Below are 22,788 nucleotides of genomic sequence, written 5' to 3' on the forward strand. Positions count from 1 at the left end.
TGACATGCAGGTGCGTCGTCCAAGTATGATTTGTCTCCATTCAGAGAAACGAGAGTTCAATAGGTGGCCATCTCCACATGTCTACGCGAGAGCTCACAGTTATTTGTATGGGAAAGTTGTATTTATGCTATCCAAAGCGACGGAATAATTGTGGACACGGTGGCCAGTTCTGCGGAATTCCGTATGAACGCACCAAAATATTATTTGAATGTTAGAGGGACATAAAATGGAAGTGTCATAAGGGGACACCTAAAATGTAATAAAGGAAAAGTAGGAAGCTGTACTTTCAAAGCACAGATGGTAATCATAAGGGTATGGCAGTCGTGTTGATGAGCAAAGATTTTATATAAAGTACTGAAATCTTTATATTTCCAGGTACCATTAATAAAATAAAATGTAACTTTATTAAGATGAAACGAAGAGATCACCAGAGAAAGGTAACAACAGCAGATGCGATAGAGGAGGACAGAGAAGAGAAGGTATTACTGAGTAAAACCGTGAGAAAACGTACATGAAAGCGTGACTAAAAAAAAAGAGGATCAGTAATTGTACTACACTTACTATGTAGTATGATTGTTCACAATAAGCACGCCAGGAGCATGAAATAAAGAAGTGGCCCACCTAATCATTCATTTGTGTAGACGTGCACTTTATTGTTTACAGATACTCACGACGACAGCCACGACGGAACCAAGAGCCATTAGATCAGACGACAGTGTAGTAGTAGACTAGTACAAACATCATACTGGCCAGTAGTTTAACAAGTAGTTAACAGTAGTTTAACAAATAGTTTAACAATTAGTATTTGGAACTATTAACATTTAGATTTGGTGAGGATTAAATCTATTATTGTATGAAGAAATAATGGACATATATTTTTATAAGTATACAGGTGCCGACAGATATTTAATAATTCATTGACATACGGAAAGACATATTCCTTTATAAGTAACATTAACTTTGTACATAAAAAATTATCAAAGAGATAACAGTAAATACGTGAGTGTCTTGGCTAATAATACAAATAAAACAATAATAAATTTAAAGGTAAATGACCTCACTAGTGAGTGCATCTTAAAATTGTATATTTCATAAATGTTAATAAATTGTGCTATGTATTGTATAGGATTTGTTGTAAATCGGAAACTAATGTGCGCAATAGTGAGCACAGGATGAGCAAAAGACTTTGCGAGAGACACTGGAAGCAACAACATGATGTGTGGATGGAACGGGAGGCTAACGGGACGCCGTCTGTAATTCAAACTCAGGTCTCGGACGTGGGCAAAAGCTGGGCTATTCATCGGCGACCTGAAGATCTCGGGCGGCAGACAATGATGGCGCAGGTAACAGGCGGCAGCCGCAACAGCCCTGCTTGTTCGGGACAACTTGGCCACTGATGACTTGTCTTCACTGTTGTACTACACAATGGAGATGAGATAAACCAATTGTACACATGATACGGTCAAGTACGCCTACAGCAACTACTAATAGCTGTATGGAACTGTCACCTGGCATTGACTTCTGAGGAATCTGAGTCACACACAACGACTCAAGTTCCTTGTATAGTGTCACGAAGCAGATAACCTACCTATCTGCAATTACCGATATCCTTATCCAAAATACAATAGTTATATCAAGAGAAAGAAGCGACATGAAGAACAGAAGAGTAGGAACATAAAAACAGTAAAAGAAAAAACACGAAGAATTGAACACTAGGCACAATTACACTTCTCTTAGCCGATGCAGAAGAATTGTAGGTGACCTATAACGAACCTAGCTGACTGCACCTTCCCCATACTGTGTGCAAATTCGACAAAAATCTTGGCTGTTTCAAAAGATACACCCACTTGCCTGGCTGTATATTCTGAGGAACCTTCCACATCATCAACTATACGAGAGGCTGGTAACCTGATGGAATCAACGATGGGTTGAGGGTCCAAAGACTGACTTACAAAGGCAACACGAGTGATCTCGGAAATCTTCGCATCCTAAACTTCACAAAAAACTGTAGTTTCCATACCCATAAACAAATGAAGACGAAAGTGTGTTGTGAAATCCGAATCAGTGTGTCACTCTTAATAAAAATGGTGCATAATGTAGTGAACACCCCAAAAACTAACAGTTTCCGATATCTATAATTTATGTAAACATTTTGTGCTTATTTTTCAGGGTAGTCTTAAGAAAATCTTTGTGTATGTATTCATGTAAAATATTGTTTGACATTCTCTTTGATTATGATGCGATGTCCTTCACTGTTTTTATATATTTGAGTATTTTCAGAATTTTATTTGTGTATCTATTCATGTAAAATTATTGTTTTTCATTTATTAGTTCATGATGCTATGGGTTAATAATATTTTTAATGTACAGTATTACATTTCACACACTGTGAACAAACAAGTTAGTTAAAATTAATTTTCACAGTAAATGTAAATGCAGTTTGTCAAAGAACGCTTTAGAACATAAGATTTTGGAAATGTTTAAAGGGTATACACGTTTAGGAAAAACTAGTCTTGGTCAGTCAGTTTGTGAAATGACGTTTTCTCTTGTAATGTAAGCCAAGAGCATAAATATGACCAAGTGAAATTATGTAGGATGTTTCACAGAATTTTATATAATTGTATAATGACCAATAGATAATCTCTTGAATAATTGACGTAACTGCTTGTTTTTGCATATCAGTGGCTAAATGAAGCACATGTAATTTACTGGACGACCAATTTGGAACGATTAGGATACTTTACTTTCTCTTACCTCAATCTACGTCTTAGGGATGGATGAAGGACAGAGAGCGTGGGCATTAAGTCTAAAGAAAGATGGGAAGTGCAATTTTTGAAAGAGGATAAGAAAAGTTTTGTAATGTTAGTTAAATGTCTTTTGTATTGTATATTACAGTTGTCAATGCCGGCCGCGGTGGTCTCGCGGTTCTAGGCGCGCAGTCTGGAACCGTGCGACTGCTACGGTCGCAGGTTCGAATCCTGCCTCGGGCATGGATGTGTGTGATGTCATGAGGTTAGTTAGGTTTAAGTAGTTCTAAGTTCTAGGGGACTAATGACCACAGCAGATGAGTCCTATAGTGCTCAGAGCCATTTTGACAGTTGTCACGTCTCGGAAAAATGTTCCAAACATAAAGGGTAGACATATTATAATAATAATGTAATAAGTAAATTATTGGCAGTAAACCCATGAATGAATGCATAATGACTGCAGGAGAACATATCATGATTCAAGTGTTCCTCTGCCCTCGTATTCTTACTAGTTCGCTTCTACAGACAATTGATGATTACATGATTTGGTACTGATGAGATAATACTATAAGAATTACCCCATCCTAGTACAAAATAGTTTGTTAGGTGGGGGTATTGGAGGGGGCTATAATTTCGCACCTTCAAGAACTCATACACATACTTTTCCGTGATCTACAAACTATTAGGTATCATGTGATAGGTTGTACATCGTATATACGAATATGTAGAGTGAGGCATAGCGCCTTTGCATCGCTGCTGTCACTTGTTAAGACGATATCGTTATAGGCATGAGTCATCGGCAGATGTCACCAGCTGTCATGGACCTGACTTACAGAGCTGCACGTAGTTGTACCAGTAGGCGGCAGAGGTCAGCAGTTGACGGACAGTGCTAGCAGTCGTAGTAAAAACAATGTTGTAAAGTTATGTTTGATTAATATTTAATGTATTTGCATAATTATAATTGTTTTATATGTGTAGTAATTAATAGTGTGAGTGATGTAAGAGTGAAGAACAACAGAAGTTAGCGTAAGGAGGGCTATGCGTGAAGCGTTCAGTGAATTCGAAAGTAAAATTCTATGTACCGACTTGACAGAAAATCCTAGGAAGTTCTGGTCTTACGTTAAATCAGTAAGTGACTAGAAACAGCATATCCAGACACTCCGGGATGATGATGGCTTTGAAACAGAGGATGACACGCGTAAAGCTGAAATACTAAACACCTTTTTCCAGAGCTGTTTCTCAGAGGAAGGCCGCATTGCAGTTCCTTCTCTAAATCCTAGCACAAACGAAGAAATGGCTGACATCGAAATAAGTGTCCAAGGAATAGAAAAGCAACTGAAATCACTCAACAGAGGAAAGTCCACTGGACCTGACGGGATACCAATTCGATTCTACACAGAGTACGCGAAAGAACTTGTCCCCTTTCTAACAGCCGTGTACCGTAAGTCTCTAGAGGAACGGAAGGTTCCAAATGATTGGAAAAGAGCACAGGTAGTCCCAGTGTTCAAGAAGGGTCGTCGAGCAGATGCGCAAAACTATAGACCTATATCTCTGACATCGATCTGTTGTAGAATTTTAGAACATGTTTTTTGCTCGAGTATCATGTCGTTTTTGGAAACCCAGAATCTACTCTGTAGGAATCAACATGGATACCGGAAACAGCGATCGTGTGAGACCCAACTCGCTTTATTTGTTCATGAGACCCAGAAAATATTAGATACAGGCTCCCAGGTAGATGCTATTTTTCTTGACTTCCGGAAGGCGTTTGATACAGTTCCGCACTGTCGCCTGATAAAGTAAGAGCCTACGGAATATCAGACCAGCCGTGTGGCTGGATTGTAGAGTTTTTAGCAAACAGAACACAGGATGTTGTTATCAATGGAGAGACGTCTACAGACATTAAAGTAACCTCTGGTGTGCCACAGCGGAGTGTTATGGGACCATTGCTTATCACAATGTATACAAATGACCTAGTAGATAGTGTCGAAAGTTCCATGCGGCTTTTTCGCGGATGATGCTGTAGTATACAGAGAAGTTGCAGCATTAGACAATTGTAGCGAAATGCAGGAAGATCTGCAGCAGATAGGCACTTGGTGTAGGGAGCGGCAACTGACCCTTAACATAGACAAATGTAATGTATTGCGAATACATAGAAAGAAGGATTCTTTATTGTATGATTATATGATAACTGAACACACACTGGTAGCAGTTACTTCTGTTAAATATCTGGAAGTATGTGTGCGGAACGATTTGAAATGGAATGATCATATAAAATTAATTGTTGGTAAGGCGGGTAACAGGTTGAGATTCATTGGGAGAGTCCTTAGAAAATGTAGTCCATCAACAAAGGAGGTGGCTTACAAAACACTCGTTCGACCTATACTTGAGTTTTGCTCATCAGTGTGGGATCCGTACCAGATCGGGTTGACGGAGGAGATAGAGAAGGTCACAGGGTTATTTGGTAACCGTGATAGCGTTACGGAGATGTTTAGCAAACTCAACTGGCAGACTCTGCAGGAGAGACGCTCTGCATCGCGGTGTAGCTTGCTGTCCAGGTTTCGATAGGGTGCGTTTCTGGATGAGGTATCGAATATATTGCTTCCCCCTACTTATACCTCCCGTGGAGATCACGAATGTAAAATTAGAGAGATTCGAGCGCGCACGGAGGCTTTCAGACAGTTGTTCTTCCCGTGAACCATACGCGACTGGAACAGAAAAGACTGGAACAGAAAAGGGAGGTAATGACAGTGGCACGTAAAGTGCCCTCCGCCACACACTGTTGGGTGGCTTGCGGAGTATGAATGTAGATGTAGATTTAGAAGTAAATGAACTTGATTTGTTTATTCACGAAGTACCAGTTAAACTATACAGGGGATTTACTGTAATTAAATGTGCAGTCAGTTTCTGGTACTAATAATTCTTGAGTAGAACACAAATTAATCGGTAATTTCAGAAGGAATAATTTTATATTTGTTACTTTTCTAAATTTATTTATTTAGCAATTGCCATAGAAAGAAATGTTTTACTACGATTGGTCATTAAAGAAAAGTGCGGGTTAGTGCGGGATAATATTGCAACCTGATTTGCTGTTTGTGATATCAGCCAATCAGAAAAATGCAGGCTCGTGCCAATCTATGCTGGGAACAAAGCCTTTGGTGTGGTCTATGGGGGTCGGGGCTGAGGGTTCGAACTAGTAACATCTCATTGAAAGCAGCTCCGACGAAAGTACTGTAAAATCGCGGAAAATGTTAATTACCAGTTCCCGAAGTAGTACAAAGTGTATTTAAGTGAACGGTATAGTGGAAGTCATGTGGAATTTTGGACGGAATATCAAAATTATTGCTTTTGACTGTTAGTTAAAACTGCGTGGCGTGTTGTGCAATCTAAGACTGGAACAGGCATTACGTGTAGAGCAGAGTGCACAACATTTGAGCGAGCATTTTCAAAACTAAACGATCCGGTGAACTCTATTAACTTCAGTAATGGGTGTAAATACCATGAACTGGCTACGTGTGTGATTGTGGTGTGCGTGTGAACTTTACATTGTGTTGCCACTTAGTATGGACTTGGCAGTAGTGACTTCGGTCTTTATCGTAAAAATACACCTGAAAATTTACATTGCCAAATTAAAACTTTTATTTCAGTAGCTAGCCATATCCCGTTTACCGGACAATTCAATGTATTTTGCGACCTGCAATAAACAGTAGTGGTCTAGTATTTTCTACTACAGCTTTTAGCTAGACAAATGAACATTGCTGCACACTGCCAGGGCGGTAAAAACTAACGTGGCGCGCCGCAATAGGAGACTTACAATGCACGTATGTCTTGTAAATAATTGTTAACGCTTATTGCATGAAAGGTGATGGAGTGTCTTTATTATAAAAATGGCGTAATGAATGATTGCCTATACTAGTAAACGTTGGAATGCCACCAGAGATGAAACGTTAGGCAGAACTCAAGCTCCGGGTGGATGGCCCGCACAGGTGTTGGTCCTGTTTAAACACAGGAAGTAGCTTGACGGACGTCGTGGCACCTGAGCTCTGATGCACAATAAGGTGATGGATGACCGCTATTGTAGTAGGAGCCAGAAAGGTAACCGAATAATAGTTCCGAACGCTGAAAATCTTGGATGCAGGTGAGAGGAACGAAGAAGCGGCATCTCAGAAACCATGCAGGCTGGGTTATTTCCAAGGATTTGTACTCACAAGCGTACCACTCTAGGAGTATAGGTTTTTCCTCGCAAACTATACGCGCTGGACAGCAAAAGACTAAAATATGGTTGGTCGGCCTTCGGAAGAATCTGTAGAGAGGGAGAATATTCAGTAGTTACTGGAATATGATTCGTTTTCGGAATTACGATGGTAGGGAGCCGAGCCTTGCTGGGAAACCAGACCTGGAGAGATGGGATCTTCTGTTGTGAGCGCCCGTGTGTGACGGGCGCTCGATAACAGCTTTGTTGGTACGGACAGACTTGCTGTCTTTGCTCTGAGGAGAGTTTGTAGTTAGAACAGTTAGGCACTGTACTGTTACGAACCTACACGATTCTGGACTTCACCTGCGGGTTGGAAGTCGTCGTTGAGTACGCAGTGTTCACTAATTGAGAGCACTTACTCTGCCTATACTTATGTTGAGACGTTATCTGAACTCCATCCTTGTGACTGGGAGTTCGCGTTTCTCGTCTGTAGAACACAGAGAAGAGAGGACAGTATTAGAGTATATTAGTCAGAGGACCGCCTTCTGCCGTCATAGTGTTTGAAGGAGTTTATTTGTGGCTGGAGTTCTTCCATCATCGCAGTCGAGTATGAGAACCATCACTTCGACGTACCGGACGCAGTACATTTGGTGAAATCGCAGATTCCTTCGGCTTATTAGGGCTAAAAAAGCTAAACAACTGTGATCATGTTAGTTTATTTCTACCGAGGTTCCACACCACTGTAGATCAAATGGTTCAAATGGCTCTGAGCACTATGGGAGTCAACTGCTGAGGTCATTAGTCCCCTAGAACTTAGAACTAGTTAAACCTAACTAACCTAAGGAAATCACACACATCCATGCCCGAGGCAGGATTCGAACCTGCGACCGTAGCGGTCTCGCGGTTCCAGATGGCAGCGCCTAGAACCGCACGGCCACTTCGGCCGGCCACTGTAGATCATCTTTGAAAGTAGTGTCTTCTAGTGTTTGGTATGCAGATGATGTCAGTCATCTCCCATTATTGATATTAGACCGCGCAGTCATAATAAGGGGCAGAGTTGGGAAATTGATTAGTAGTTTTACTTAGGAAACGTAAACTTTGTAATATAAAGGTTTTTTCTAATCTACAATAAATATATAAGCAGGAACAATGTTTATCATTTAATATAGTATTAGTTGCCTTCATCATTCATTTATGTTTAGATGGTAATTTATAGAATTAAGAGATCCTAAGATCTGCTTCAGGGGCTAGTCAGACAGGGCCAAATATTCATTTTATTGTTTATTATTCTCCGTTGCGCACATTCATTTTACACCCACCTGGGGTAGCATCTAGGAGTCTCTCTAATGCCAGACTCAACTATGGGGGGAGGGGGGGGGGGAAGAGGGTGCTATAATTCAATGCAAAGCACTGCACCGCATTTAATGCATTTAATGGCGGTGTACCATGGATCATTGACTACCTTGAGGAGCTCTGTTTCCAAGACAGGAAGGCATTCACTTAGAAATCCAACAGGATCGCAGTACCCTCCTACCGGGTTTTCGATCGTGGTGAATGAAATTCGCTCCTCATTCACGTCGGCAATCACCGAGTGCTGCAACTGAGGTATGGTGTCACTCACCTGATGTCCTTCATTAAAAGAGTGGAGGAGAGAACTGCCGCTAACCACAGGATCTTCACTAATATTATTATAACTAGAACTATTCGACTGATTCGGTGAGGTGGATAGGTGTGTGCGCTGTACCTGATGTGACGGTGCAGTAGAGGACGACTGTGAGTGGAGCTGCAGTGGGAGAGCGGCAGCCCATGGAGGCCTGAACGATTGGCTGGCGGCGGTGGTAGCCGGTGCAGCACAGACAGGCCCCCACCATCAATTAGCCCATGGTCACTTGCAGATGTGCTTACAGCTGCCTGCAGTCTATGACATGCAGCGACCAAGGGAATGCTAGACGGCGACGCGTTTTGGCAGGGCTGGTCACTCTCACAACCTCGCGTATATCTGCGGGGGGGAGGGGGGGAGGGCTACAGGAGAGCACACCATGAGTTGAGAAGTTTTTTCTGTAAAGGTAGGATGGTGGCATGAATTTGTATAATCGAAATATATTAGGAATAGAACACTTGTTGAGATAGTAATAATAATAATAATAATAATAATAATAATAATAATGGTAATTAATTAATTCACTCTGCCGCCAGGACTGAATCTCCTCCCAAATATCCGCATCCAAAAGTATGTCTGGGACGCAGCTGGGCGGTATATAGCCTCACTCTTCAGCCTTTTTGTGCATCCGCTCGGGCAATGCGGAGGAGGATGCATGTGGATCTACAGACTGTAACATGAAGTGCATGAATTAAGTAAAGGAATTTGAGTAAATAAAAAAAAATTTAAAGAATAACTGAGGAGGTTATGTCATCTGCATCAGATGTGTATACACATAATATAAAATAGGATGCAGGGACAGAATAAGAATAAAACACGATAAATAAATTGAAACTAGTGGTTTTGAAATGATGATGACGACTGCTGTTGTTGTTCACTCATCTCCTTGAAAACTTTTGGATTCATTTCTGCTGAAACAAAAGGAGAGAAATAAAATTTGAAAGGGATGAACGCACATGAACTGAAGCAATTTTCAGTTTTGAAATGCGAAAGATTGATCACACATAAAAAGGAGATAATGATAACTTACGCTGTGCCTCGAGTGAACAGATGTGCTTGCCCTCGTCTGAACCATGCGCAAAAAATGGCTCTGAGCACTATGGGACTTAACTTCTGAGGTCATTAGTCCCTAGAACTTAGAACTAGTTAAACCTAACTAACCTAAGGACATCACACACATCCATGCCCGAGGCAGGATTCGAACCTGCGACCGTAGTGGTCTCGCGGTTCCAGACTGCAGCGCCTAGAACCACACGGCCACTTCGGCCGGCTGAATCGTGAGCAAAACAGCTTCCACTTCATCTTTGAACTACTAAACGAGATAGCACACACCCAGAGACACACATGAACCAACGCAGCAACGAAGAATGGATGAGTGAGAAAGACTAATGGAATGTGGTTCCTTAAATAGATGTGATGACAGTAGTATCATGTGATCTCAGTGTGAACCAATGGGTGTTGAACATTTTAGGGGCTGGGGGATGAGCTCACTAACACTCTAGTGACTGAAAGCTGAACTAGTGAGAATCTTCCAATACTGTGAGGAGAGCTGAACCTATAATAATTTATCAATTGACAGCGAAATAATTCATACTATGAGTGAATATGCTATTTGGAATACACGCTATATGATATTGAATTCAGCCTTTGAATCTGAAGTCATTATGTTTTTTTATTATGAACTCGCCTGAGGGGGAAGCAATTAGATATATTCTTGATCAAGGATTTATTGCATCTTGCGCAAAATCTGTGAACTTAGTGATTTTTTCGAACATGAATGCTATATACGTGTAATTCTAGGTTGCTGGTATTAAGACTAGTGTTTGTTAGCTTTAGTTTAGGTTCGTAAACAGTGAAGCAAATCATTTAGAAAGTCTTGAGATGATAAAATGCAGAATGTTTTTTAGTATTTAGGAATAGGTACAGCTGAAAAGATGAAATTCTGGGCTATTTTGGAAACCAGTTTATGTTAGGGCACGAATTTTTTTGTGGAGACATTAATAAAGCGAACGTTAAGTGTTTTTGGGACATTATAGAATATCCGAGAGTTCGACTTGGTTCTAAGTTTTTTTTCATATCATGTGACTTGAGAATTTTGTTAGATCTGCTTGCTGTGGTACATAGCTAAGAGTGTGTGATGAGTCATGTGTACCCCATTTGAATCATGAGCAGATTTCTTATAGAGCACGTTCTGTAACGTCAACATGTGCATGTGGGCTATATGCTGTAACTTCAGTATGCCAGTGGGAGTGCTATACACGTCAGGCATTGTACGTTAGGATGACGCGGAAAGATGATGCATTGCGACATCTCTCTCTCGGCACTTGACTACAGGTGGGGCGAGGGGTGATGGGCATTTCATGTACGGCGAGCGACAATCTTGGATTATGTACCGGGAGTGTGCTCTGGCTGTGTCCTAGACCAAGTGGCGAACACAATGCTTGCCAACATCTTTGGTGACGTCACGGATGACAGTGTCCTCTGGTGCCAGTAATGTGTACCAAACCACGTGGTAAACACTATCTTGGAGGACAGCGCCCTCTGGGTACTAGACCACGTGGTGAACACTATGTATGCCACCATCTTGGGTAACGGTACTCGCATCATCAGCAGACGTCACAACAGCACCCTCTGATGGGGTAGTGTGTACTAGGTCCATAACTCGTGGTGAACACACTGTTTGCCGCCATCTTGGATAATGGTACTCGTGTCATCACCTGACTTCATAGCAGCCATCTTGGATTACGTAACTGGATGGGCTACAGCGCCCTCTGGTTGTGGTACTGTGTACTGGGCCAATTTGAGTCTGCACCTCCTGGCGAACACACTATTTCCCGCCGTTTCCCCCCACCATCTTGGATTATGTCACAGATGAGAACACCCTGTGGTGGTGGTACTGTGTACTAGGTCAGTTGGAGTCTGGACCTCGTGGTGAACACACTGGATGGATGTGCTGCATCAAATTGTTTAATTAAAGACTGGTGCATGAAAAATAAAGACTTATATCCAGCACTGGTCGAGTCCTTTTCCCACGAATCCTTAGGAGGAGGTGACGGTCGGGTGACGTAGGTTAGTGGATGTGAGTTTTGTTTCCCGAAATTTTCTTAGGTTAATAGAGATACACGAATTGACCTTTCTTTACAGCCAAAATTCAAACTTGGCCCCAGTTCCTAGGAAGAGGTGGCAGTCAGATGACTTAGGTTAGTGGGGGTAGTCCATATGACCTATTTCCCCTCGATTTTCTTAGATTACTAGAGTTAACCGCGGTGTGATGCGTTATCCTGTTGGAATTTGAACTTCCCACCATTTTTCTGGGGCAGGGGAGGGGGTTAGGTTAGTGGAAGTTGCCCAATTGTCCTACCTTCCTGCCAAAACCCGCCATCTTGAATGACATCATAGCCACCATATTGCATGATGTCATGTGCTGCTGCCATGTCTACACACCACCATCTTTGATGACGACATCGCCGCTATCTTGTATACATCTTGCAACAATGGAGAACGTAGTGGCGTGGCCTAGCTCTGCTACTGTTGTATTGTTATTGTTAAAGAAAAAGCCTGGCAAAAATCAAAAAAATTAAGAAAAAGAGAAGTGTTTGGGTAAAGAAATGGATACAGAGGCGTTCATGCTTAAGTTTACAAGAAACGCTACTGAAGGAACTGAAAGCAGAGGACTTTGCTCAGATTACAAACTTTCTGAGAATGTCTTTTCAAAGTTCTGAACACTTCCTGGCAATTGCATAATCAAATATTCCTAAACAGGATACAAATATGCAGCAAGCTATATCACGAAGAAATTGTCTTTTAATTACTCTTCAAGTTTTAGTCACAGTTAAGAGAATAAAACAAGTAAATGTCTAATAAATATTTATTGTCATATATTTATTTCACTGAATTACTAATTTTAAATTTTTAGGCGATAATTTTCACTCTTTGATATGCCTATGCCGAGTACTCGTTTGCACAATCTCTTGAGTTGTTATGGACTGCTGTGTGGCTCTAAATGAATGTTTGAAAAGAGATATTTCATAACTCACACAAATAATTCGCTTAATCTGAAACAATTACCTTGTGGATGATGTACTTGGGCAGTATCAGAAGTAATAATTACTTTCTGTGATGGTGTGCAGATGAAACTGCTTTTACTTGTCATCCAAGAATTAGTTATAGTTTCATCTTCCTCAGATACTTCAAGTATTGCCTTTTGTAGTATCCTTCTTAACTTTTCTCGACTTTACATTTCTGTTAATAACCTTAATTTCGATGCCACATAGTCTCCAAACACCTGATGTTCATCAACAGGTTTGTGCATCGCTTCTATTGCCTTGTTTAGACTAGCGTCTGAATTTTCCTTGGTATTATTTTTTCTTTCCAAAGTTCTTCTTTCCTGTGCTTGTTCCTGGACTGTATCTGTCTCACACTCATTATCTTCTCTGGCGTTTTCTGATCCCTAAAATAAACATTGTAATGTAATATTTATCTTCAAAGGGATACATTTCAGATATAATTTTGCTTTCTATAATGTTAAGTACCTTCAACAGGAGAAGAATGGTTACAAATCGTTACTGGTTTTAAGAATAGATGGGATTTTCCAAACTGTATTGGCGCTATGGATGGAAAACATATAGTCATACAGGTTCCCAAGAAACAAGGTAGTGTGTACTTGAATTATAAAGGGAACCACAGTATTGTGCTATTGGCACTGATTGGACCTGACTACAGAGTTATATACTTCGATGTGGGCAGTAATGGTAGAATATCTGATCGTGTAGTTTTTAATAATTGTAGACTGTCAGAGTGTCTTGAGTCTGATTCTCTTAATGTACCAGTTCCTCGAAATTTACCTGGTAGGATTGTGCAGAGATCTTACTTCATTGTTGCTGATTATGCATTTGCTCAAAGAAAATTATATTATGAAGCCCTACCCTTTTAGAGGCCAACAAGTGCAAAATCGTGTGTTTAACTATCGGCTCACTAGAGCAAGACATGTGTCTGAAAAATTTTTGGGCTTATATGCACACGTTTTCGAGTATTAAGAACGCAAATTCTTCCAAACCCAGAGAAATCGAGGCAAATTGTCAAAGCGATTTGTGCTCTTCACAACTTTTTACTCACAGAAGAGAGTAGAAATTCCGTTTATGCCCCACCTGGCACATATGATTCTCAAGATTTACAGACGCAAGGAGAATGGCGCAAAGACATGTGGACAGAAACGCGGGAAATGAATTCATAAACTACTTTGTTTCACCAGAAGGGGAAGTAGCCTGGTAATACAAACGCCTTTAACTTTCAATTAATTTCTGATGAGAGTGCAAACATAAATACAACATAAATACAACATAAATACATCTGTATTAAAAGTAGTAAATACTATATGCAGAATATTAAATTTGTTTCACTTACCATATACTCTTCAGTTTCTTTTGGTGTGTAGGAACAAAACATAAATGTCATGGACGCAAAGAATTCCCATTTATTTTTATAATATAAGTAGTCTGAACTTTGTCCACTTTGTTTTTCTTCGATTTATTTAGTTCTTGATTATATTGTGTACGCAAATTGTGGATTTTTTCAGTGTTTCTCCCCTTGTAGCGTATAATTCTGACTGAATAATTTCCATTGCATCTTGTTTTTTTAACCGATTATTAAAGTCCATGTGTTGTGTGTCCCACAACAGGGAAAACACTCCACTCGTTGAATAAGCCATTGTGTTTTTTTACTCGTCCACACGAACTTCAAGCCTACATTTCGTACTGTATACACTTCTGCAAGTTCCGAAAAATCTTCCCGCAACCGGCAAGTCCAGCAAGTAATTGCAGCAAGCTACGGAGAACCGTTTACACTAGCTTGCGGAAGCTACTTCTCCAAGTTGACGAAACTTGTGGAAGTCAACATGCTGCAGGTATTTCCACATACAAAGAACTTGCAGAAGTAGCTTCTGCAAGCGACTTGCGGAAGTTTACTTGCTAGTGGACATGCGCCTTTAAGTCTAGTTTACACGACGACATTGGGTTGCGCCACTCGTTGTGTGGAATGAGTTGCACGCAAGTGGTTTCGTATATGATTGTAGACATGGCTACACCAATATACACTTGTTTCGTCGTTTTGTGGGTCCCTGAGTCGTGTCTGAAATGAAAGTTGTGGCAGCTGCACGTCGCACAACTTGTGATGGAGTTAAAGCTTGTTGCGTGGAATCGCTGCATAAGAAAAAAAATAAGAAACGTGTTTCTATTCGTGACTGAATGAAAAAAAGACGTCAGTTCGGTTGCTCAGCATTCTTTCTGAAAAAAATATATAACGGAAGATCCAAGAAGTTCTTTTAATTATCTCAGAATGTCACCAGAACTGTTCATATTTCTTAAATAGAGTTAATCATGCAATAAGAAATTAAGATACTGTAATGCATAAAGCACTGTCGCCAGAACTGAAATTACATATCATATTGCGTGCAATTTGAACATAGATCAGTAGAGTGGCTATATTTCAAAATTCTAAATATGTGAATGGCACTGTGGCGACGTTTTAAGTAGATGAATATTGAATAAAAAATTCAGCTTCCCTGCTGTCAACAATATTCCTTAACAAAGAGTTGGCCAACTCGAATGATGGGATTATAGTCTTGTAGACGAGAGCATTGCCACAGATAGAATTACACTTTCTTCTATTTTTCTTAATTCAGTTGTATATGTGCTCCTAACTCAATAAATTTTGCCCTGCAGCTCATACATTGTCAGATCATCTATTTTATGATCGCACATGACGATGTCAGCGGCACCAATATGTTGCTTATTTTTGTAATCAACATCAGTGAAACCCCACAAACACCAATGCAAAGCATAGATATCCAAAAAGCGAACTTCATTCTCCGTTCCCTACTTCATATTTCAGTTTGTCTACACTCTATGAACACACATAACCTCAAAACTCATGCAACTAGTGTAGTCAAAGCTGGAACACGCCGAAATTGTTTAGTTTCACCAACGAGCTGCGCAAACACGAGGCGCGCGTGTGCAGTGGCCGGTTGCGCAGTCGCCTGCAACCTAGTGTCGTCGTGTAAACCAGGCTTTACAATGTTGCCGATGCTACTGCTGCAGCTGCTGCCACCGTCTCTTCTGTTGCTGCCACTGCTACACCTCAGCATTCATTCCATCCATCATTGGGTGCTTGCAGATATGCACTGAAACAATAAAAAGAAATGTATTCAGCACTAAGAAATTCTTAGTCGAAGAGAAAAGTTGTGGTTACCGATTTGAATCTGTACTTACCAGGTAATTCTTCGTCTTTTTCTAATAGTCAATCGTTTGCCGCCACTGGCACAACCGCTGCTGTTGCTTGATGGCACTCCAGAACGATTCATTTCTCACCTAAACCGGTAACACGCAAGCAAATAAGGAGCAAGAAGAAGACCATCAACCACACACTATGATGTTGACAACAGAACGAGGGTGACTGGAGGTGGGGTGGCCTTTATATACCTTTCCTGGCTTCGCATTAGCCAACAGGAGGGAGATATTCAGGCCTGCTGGTTTGGACAGGTTGGTACACACACGCACAGACAGGGTGTAACCTGAGGTTAAAACTCCCTTGTTGCACTGTAAGGTAACGTGATCAGTGATGTAACAACAGCTGGGGACTTGACTTCCGATCGGAAGGGGCTGTGCTGCAAGTCATAGTATCCACTTTCGGGGGCTGGATCTGAAGTGCTTGTATCTTCTGTGTATGGCATATCTCTAAATATGAACAGTCTATACTCGTCATCACAGAAACCACGAAGTAAAGCAAAGATAGTTTAAAAAGTAGTAGCAACTTACTTAGATACAGAACAGACATTATTATTATTATGATTATAGATCTTTCAGCTATGCAACCAATACAACAAATCTTATTTGATGAGTCCATCACTATGGCATCGTGCATTCAAGTCATAGTGTTTAAATCAGGGCTCATACATTGGGATGAGTTCATCCCTTTTAAACACATCAGGAAGCAAATAAAATTTGTGCGATATATATCACACGGCAATGGTACAAGTTTGTAAGGAACATGTAGCAATCAAAAGCGCTCACGTGACGACGACTATTAATCAGTCTCATATAAATATCAGATAGCACATTAAGCACATTCCTTGCTTTAACCCGCTCAAACGCGTTGTAAGCACTAACATTCTCTTTCCCCAGCGAATCCGCAGTCCGCAACACTAACTGTTGTAACATATTGAGGAAGTAAGAACTCCAGAATATTTTTCATAATACGTGGATCAGCTGTGTTCTTGAATAAGCGGAGTTGTGCACTCACTATCCCCTTTTTAACAGCGATAAATAAAGCATGACCATACTTTGCACAATACAGTCACTACTGTTTCTCAAATTCACTATTAAAATTACATCCTGCACACACTTGAAGTTGAATAGCTGAATGAAGATGGATTCACAGCGATTATTCAGTTACATACAGTTGGTGCGCTGAAAGGGGCAGACAGAAGTCTATTGTAGGCTTGGAATAAAGCATTCTTTGCATTCAAGACTATAAGAGGTTTCTACATAACATGGTATTCATATCTGAAACTTCAGCTCCCACGCATACATGTTGTAGGATGGTAACGGACACATATTTGATACGTATCATTAAGTCGCCGTTTCTCTCATATGTAACAAACAAAATCTTTGTATGACGCTCTAATAGGCTGTTTTGTTTTTTCGTAAAAAACTCATTTTTGCCAGCTGCGACAACATATCCGTCTCGCGGTGATGCACCTCCTGCTCCAGTTAAAAATGTACTGTGCTTAGCAACAGATACTTAAAATGTGCTTAGACTCGATACACAACAGTTTTGCGATTTCTACACTCATCTGCTTGGCCTCCGAAAATTAACTCCGAATGGGCGTACTCTAATATACAGGGTATAAATTTTAAGTTTACAAACCAGAATAACTCGAAAAATAAGCTTCACAGGAAAAAATGTGTAGAATCCAAAGTTCATTATTTTCGAGGGGGACATCTGCTGGTGCTAAAATAAGCCCGCCACCCCAGCCCCCTGGGGTTTGGCCGGGAGGCAACTAAAAAATTTGAAATGGCATCCCCCATTTTTGTTGCAGAATAAGACTCTACATAAAAAACTACGTACATATTGTCTTATAACATTTGTTTTGATTCTTCGTAGTAGGTGCTGTAATTCAAGAAAATCCATGTTCTCATTTTTGAGTGGAAAATGGTTAAGGATAAATAAAAATATTTATTTATTTCGTAAATTTTGATTAGCTAAACCTCAAACTCTCTCTCTCTCCCAATAGGGTGGGGTTTGAGAAAGAGGAATTAGAGTTTTACGAATGTTGTTCCCAAATATTAATTTTTCCACAAATTCGGATAAGTTTTGTTTGTTTCGCTGCCATGAAGCAACACAACTTTTAATTATGAAACAAATCATCTGACTAGCTAACTAACTAAGCAGACATCCTACTTACTAACGAGTGAACTCATTAACTAAAAAACTCACTGACTCACGAATCTAATTTGGGTGATTTCTTAATTAGGGTCTTTTAGTTCCGAGTGGAAAAACGAAGAAAACGACATTCATAAATTTATTGACATAAATCAGATTGTTCACACCTTTATTTTATTTTGGAATATCTCGGCTGTTACGTTGTTTACATTTTTAGAATTATGTACGATAATCGATATCCGACTCAGCCCTTATCAATAATCGATGCTCTTATCCAGCCCTTGCTGATCAGCGGCATAATACTGTATTTCAGAGTGCCGCCGATAGGTAGCGCAGGGAAGAGAAATTCGCCCTTTCTCGTAATAAGACAGGGCTTTAGAAATTATAAGTATTAATGTAATAAACGCACTGTATCTTTTGCCCATCTGACAATTCAGACAGCAATACATAGTTTATAACGTTTGTCTTTTGGGCGACGTATGTTTGATTACGTTGTGTGACTGCGTTCGTGGCTTTTGCTCGTTACCGGTCGCGTTTGACGCGGAGTTAGTATTGCTAGGCGGAATTACGCCGAGCGGGCCGCTTCTCTGTCATAGAAATTCTAACCCTGCCTTACTCGACGCCCCTTATCTTTCCGCTCTTGAGATTAATAGGTGGCATACGTCATTATGAATTATCTTTCTGTGCAAGAAAAAATTGAGATGTTGTACATTTATAGAGAGAGTGTGAGAAATTTTTATGATGCAGTCGCGCTTTATGCGCAGCGTTTTCCTGGCCAAGTACACTACTGGCCATTAAAATTGGTACACCAAGAAGAAATGCAGATGATAAACGGGTATTCATTGGACAAATGTATTATACTAGAACTGACATGTGATTACATTTTCACGCAATTTGGGTGCATAGATCCTGAGATATCAGTACCCAGAACAACCACCTCTGGCCGTAATAACGGCCTTGATACTCCTGGGCATTGAGTCAAACAGAGCTTGGATGGCGTGTACAGGTACAGCTGCCCATGCAGCTTCAACAGGATACCACAGTTCATCAAGAGTAGTGACTGGCGTATTGTGACAAGCCAGCTGCTTGGCCACCATTGACCAGACGTTTTCAGTTGGTGAGCGATCTGGAGAAAGTGGTGGCCAGGGCAGCAGTCGAACATTTTCTGTATCCAGAAAGGCCCGTACAGGACCTGCAACATTCAGTCGTGCATTATCCTGCTGAAATGTAGGGTTTCGCAGGGATCGAATGAAGGGTTGAGCCACAGGTCGTAATACATCTGAAATGTAACGTCCACTGTTCAAAGTGCCGTCAATGCGAACAAGAGGTGACCGAAACGTGTAACCAATGGCATCCTATACCATGACGCCAGGTGGTATGCCAATATGGCGATGACGAATACACGCTTCCAACGTGCGTTCACCGCCATGTCGCCAAACACGGATGCGACCATCATGACGCTGTAAACAGAATCTGGATTCATCCGAAAAAAAATGACGTTTTGCCATTCGTGCACCCAGGTTCGTCGTTGAGTACACCATCGCAGGCGCTCCTGTCTGTGATGCAGCGTCAAGAGTAACCGCAGCCATGGTCTCCGAACTGATAGTCCATGCTGCTGCAAACGTCGTCGAACTGTTTGTGCAGATGGTTGTTGTCTTGCAAACGTCCCCATCTGTTGACTCAGGGATCGAGACGTGGATGCACGATCCGATCTAGCCATGCGGATAAGATGCCTGTCATCTCGACTGCTAGTGATACGAGGCCGTTGGGATCCAGCACGGCGTTCCGTATTACTCTCCTGAACCCACCAATTCCATATTCTGCTAACTGTCATTGGATCTCGACCAACGCGAGCATCAATGTCGCGATACGATACACCACAATTGCGATAGACTCCAATCCGACCTTTATCAAAGTCGGAAACGTGATGGTACGCATTTCTCCTCCATACACGAGGCATCACAACAACGTTTCACCAGGCAACGCCGGTCAACTGCTTTTTGTGTATGAGAAATCGGTTGGAAACTTTCTTCATGTCAGCACGTTGTAGGTGTCGTCACCGGAGCCAACCTTGTGTGAATTCTCTGAAAAGCTAATCATTTGCATATCACAGCATCTTCTTCCTGCCGGTTAAATTTCGCGTCTATAGCACATCATCTTAGTTGTGTAGCAATTTTAATGGCCAGTAGTGCACGATCATGGTCCTCTTTTGTTCGAGTTATTAAACAATTTACTGCAGAAGGTAGTGTGAACCAGAAAAAAAGAATCCCTTGCAGCTACCGTTTTTGGAGAAAACTATCAAGTGGCAGTCCTAGCTGCTGTGGCTCACAATCCACATGAGAGCACAAAAGCTATATTAAGGCAATCAGGAATTTCACACATGAGTGTTTGGAAAATCCTGAAGCTCCGCAAATTTCATCCATAACATGTGTCCATGCATCAGGAACTGCATGGCGATAACTTCCAAAACCATCCAAATTTTTGTCACTGGGCAGTTCAGCGGATGCAAACAACACAGAACTTTTTTGCCAGAGTACTTTTCTCCAATGAGGGAACATGCACAAACCGTAACATGCATTACTGGAGTGAACAGAACCCACATTGGATTCGAGAAGTCAACCATCAGCGACCTTGGTCAGTTAATGTTTGGTGTGGTACAATTGGGGATAAGCTGATCGGTCCATTTTTATCGATGGTAATTTGAATGGCAACAAATACCGAAACTTACTTGAAAATGAACTGCCAGATCTACTTGAAGATCTGAGCAGGGCAGGTCCTGTGAACTGTCCAACAAGATCGACTGGGCTTACCTCACCAGATTTTTTCTTATGGGGTTATCTAAAAGATATCGTTTATCAGGAAATGCCAGTATTGGGGAAACCTATGTTCTGGCGCACTCTGCATTGTTGCCAGATGTATCCAAGATGTCAGCAACAACATATGACATCATCAAGGACAGCGGCGATGATGTCATTCAAGATAGCGGATTTTGGTGGGAAGTTTGAATTTTGGTGGGAAGATGGCACAAATGGGCTACCTCCACCAACCTATCCCCCCTCCCCTCCTCTCCCCCAGAAAAATGGCGGGAAGTTCAAATTCCAACAGGATAATGCATCACATCTCTACTAACCTAAGATAATCAGAGGAAGATAGGTCACTTGGGGTACCTCCACTAACCTAAGTCATCTGACCACCACCTTTTCCTAGGAACTTGCTCCAAGTTAGAAATATGGTGGTAAAGAAAGATCACTTGGGGTTTCTCTGCCAACCTAAGAAAATTGCGGGAAACACTCGACTAACCTAAGTCACCTGACCGCCACCTCCTCCTAGGGATTCGTGGGAAAAGGACTCGACCAGTGCTGGACATAAGTCTTTATTTTGCATGCACCAGTCTTTATTTAAACAATTTCATGCAGTACATCCATTCAGTGTGTTCAGCACGAGGTCTGGACTCCAATTCACCTAGTATGCACTACCACCAACAGAGGGCAGAGGGTGCTGTCGTCAAAGATGACAGACATGACGTAAGCTGATGAGATGAGATCGGTCGTCCAAGATGGCGGGAAACAGTGTGTTCTCCACGAGGCACAAGTGGTCTAGTACATAGTACCACCACCAGAGAGTGCTGTCGTCCATTCCATGATATAATCCAAGATGGGTGGAAAACTACTCTGCCTGTGCTGGACATAAGTTGTTATTTGCACAGTACCACCACCAGAGAGCATTGTCAATCTTCCTGTGACGTAATCGAAGATGGTGATCTGGAGGGGGAAAATGGCGCGGACATGACTCAGCCTGCACTGGGTTACTGGAGAGAGTAAGGAAGGAGTATAGTTTATTTATTTTGGAACAATTTATTTAGGGATGGAGTATAATCATCACACTGATACAAAACACATGCTCTGACACGCATTGCATCACACCACACAGCCCACAGATCTGTAAACTACTCCTAAATAACGCTCTGCAGGCTTGCAAACAACTAGTGACTTAATGAAATAATTTCAGTATAGGCATGCAAACTCCCCATAAATAATGGAGTACACGTATGTAGACACAAAATCAACTCATAAACTGTCTAAATAATGAAGCCCACAGACCCGCTCACAAAATAATGCAACAGACACGCGCAACCACCGCCCGCCACCCCCTGCCCACTAGACCGCATGCATAAGGCAGCGACATCCCTTTCGTACTTGGTACCTGGGAAATTCCTCTCGAAATACACTCCTGGAAATTTAAATAAGAACACCGTGAATTCATTGTCCCAGGAAGGGGAAACTTTATTGACACATTCCTGGGGTCAGATACATCACATGATCACACTGACACAACCACAGGCACATGGACACAGGCAACAGAGCATGCACAATGTCGGCACTAGTACAGTGTATATCCACCTTTCGCAGCAATGCAGGCTGCTATTCTCCCATGGAGACGATCGTAGAGATGCTGGATGTAGTCCTGTGGAACGGCTTGCCATGCCATTTCCACCTGGCGCCTCAGTTGGACCAGCGTTCGTGCTGGACGTGCAGACCGCGTGAGACGACGCTTCATCCAGTCCCAAACATGCTCAATGGGGGACAGATCCGGAGATCTTGCTGGCCAGGGTAGTTGACTTACACCTTCTAGAGCACGTTGGGTGGCACGGGATACATGCGGACGTGCATTGTCCTGTTGGAACAGCAAGTTCCCTTGCCGGTCTAGGAATGGTAGAACGATGGGTTCGATGACGGTTTGGATGTACCGTG

This window comes from Schistocerca gregaria, chromosome X (assembly GCF_023897955.1).
Source record: "Schistocerca gregaria isolate iqSchGreg1 chromosome X, iqSchGreg1.2, whole genome shotgun sequence".
Lineage (NCBI taxonomy): Eukaryota > Metazoa > Arthropoda > Insecta > Orthoptera > Acrididae > Schistocerca > Schistocerca gregaria.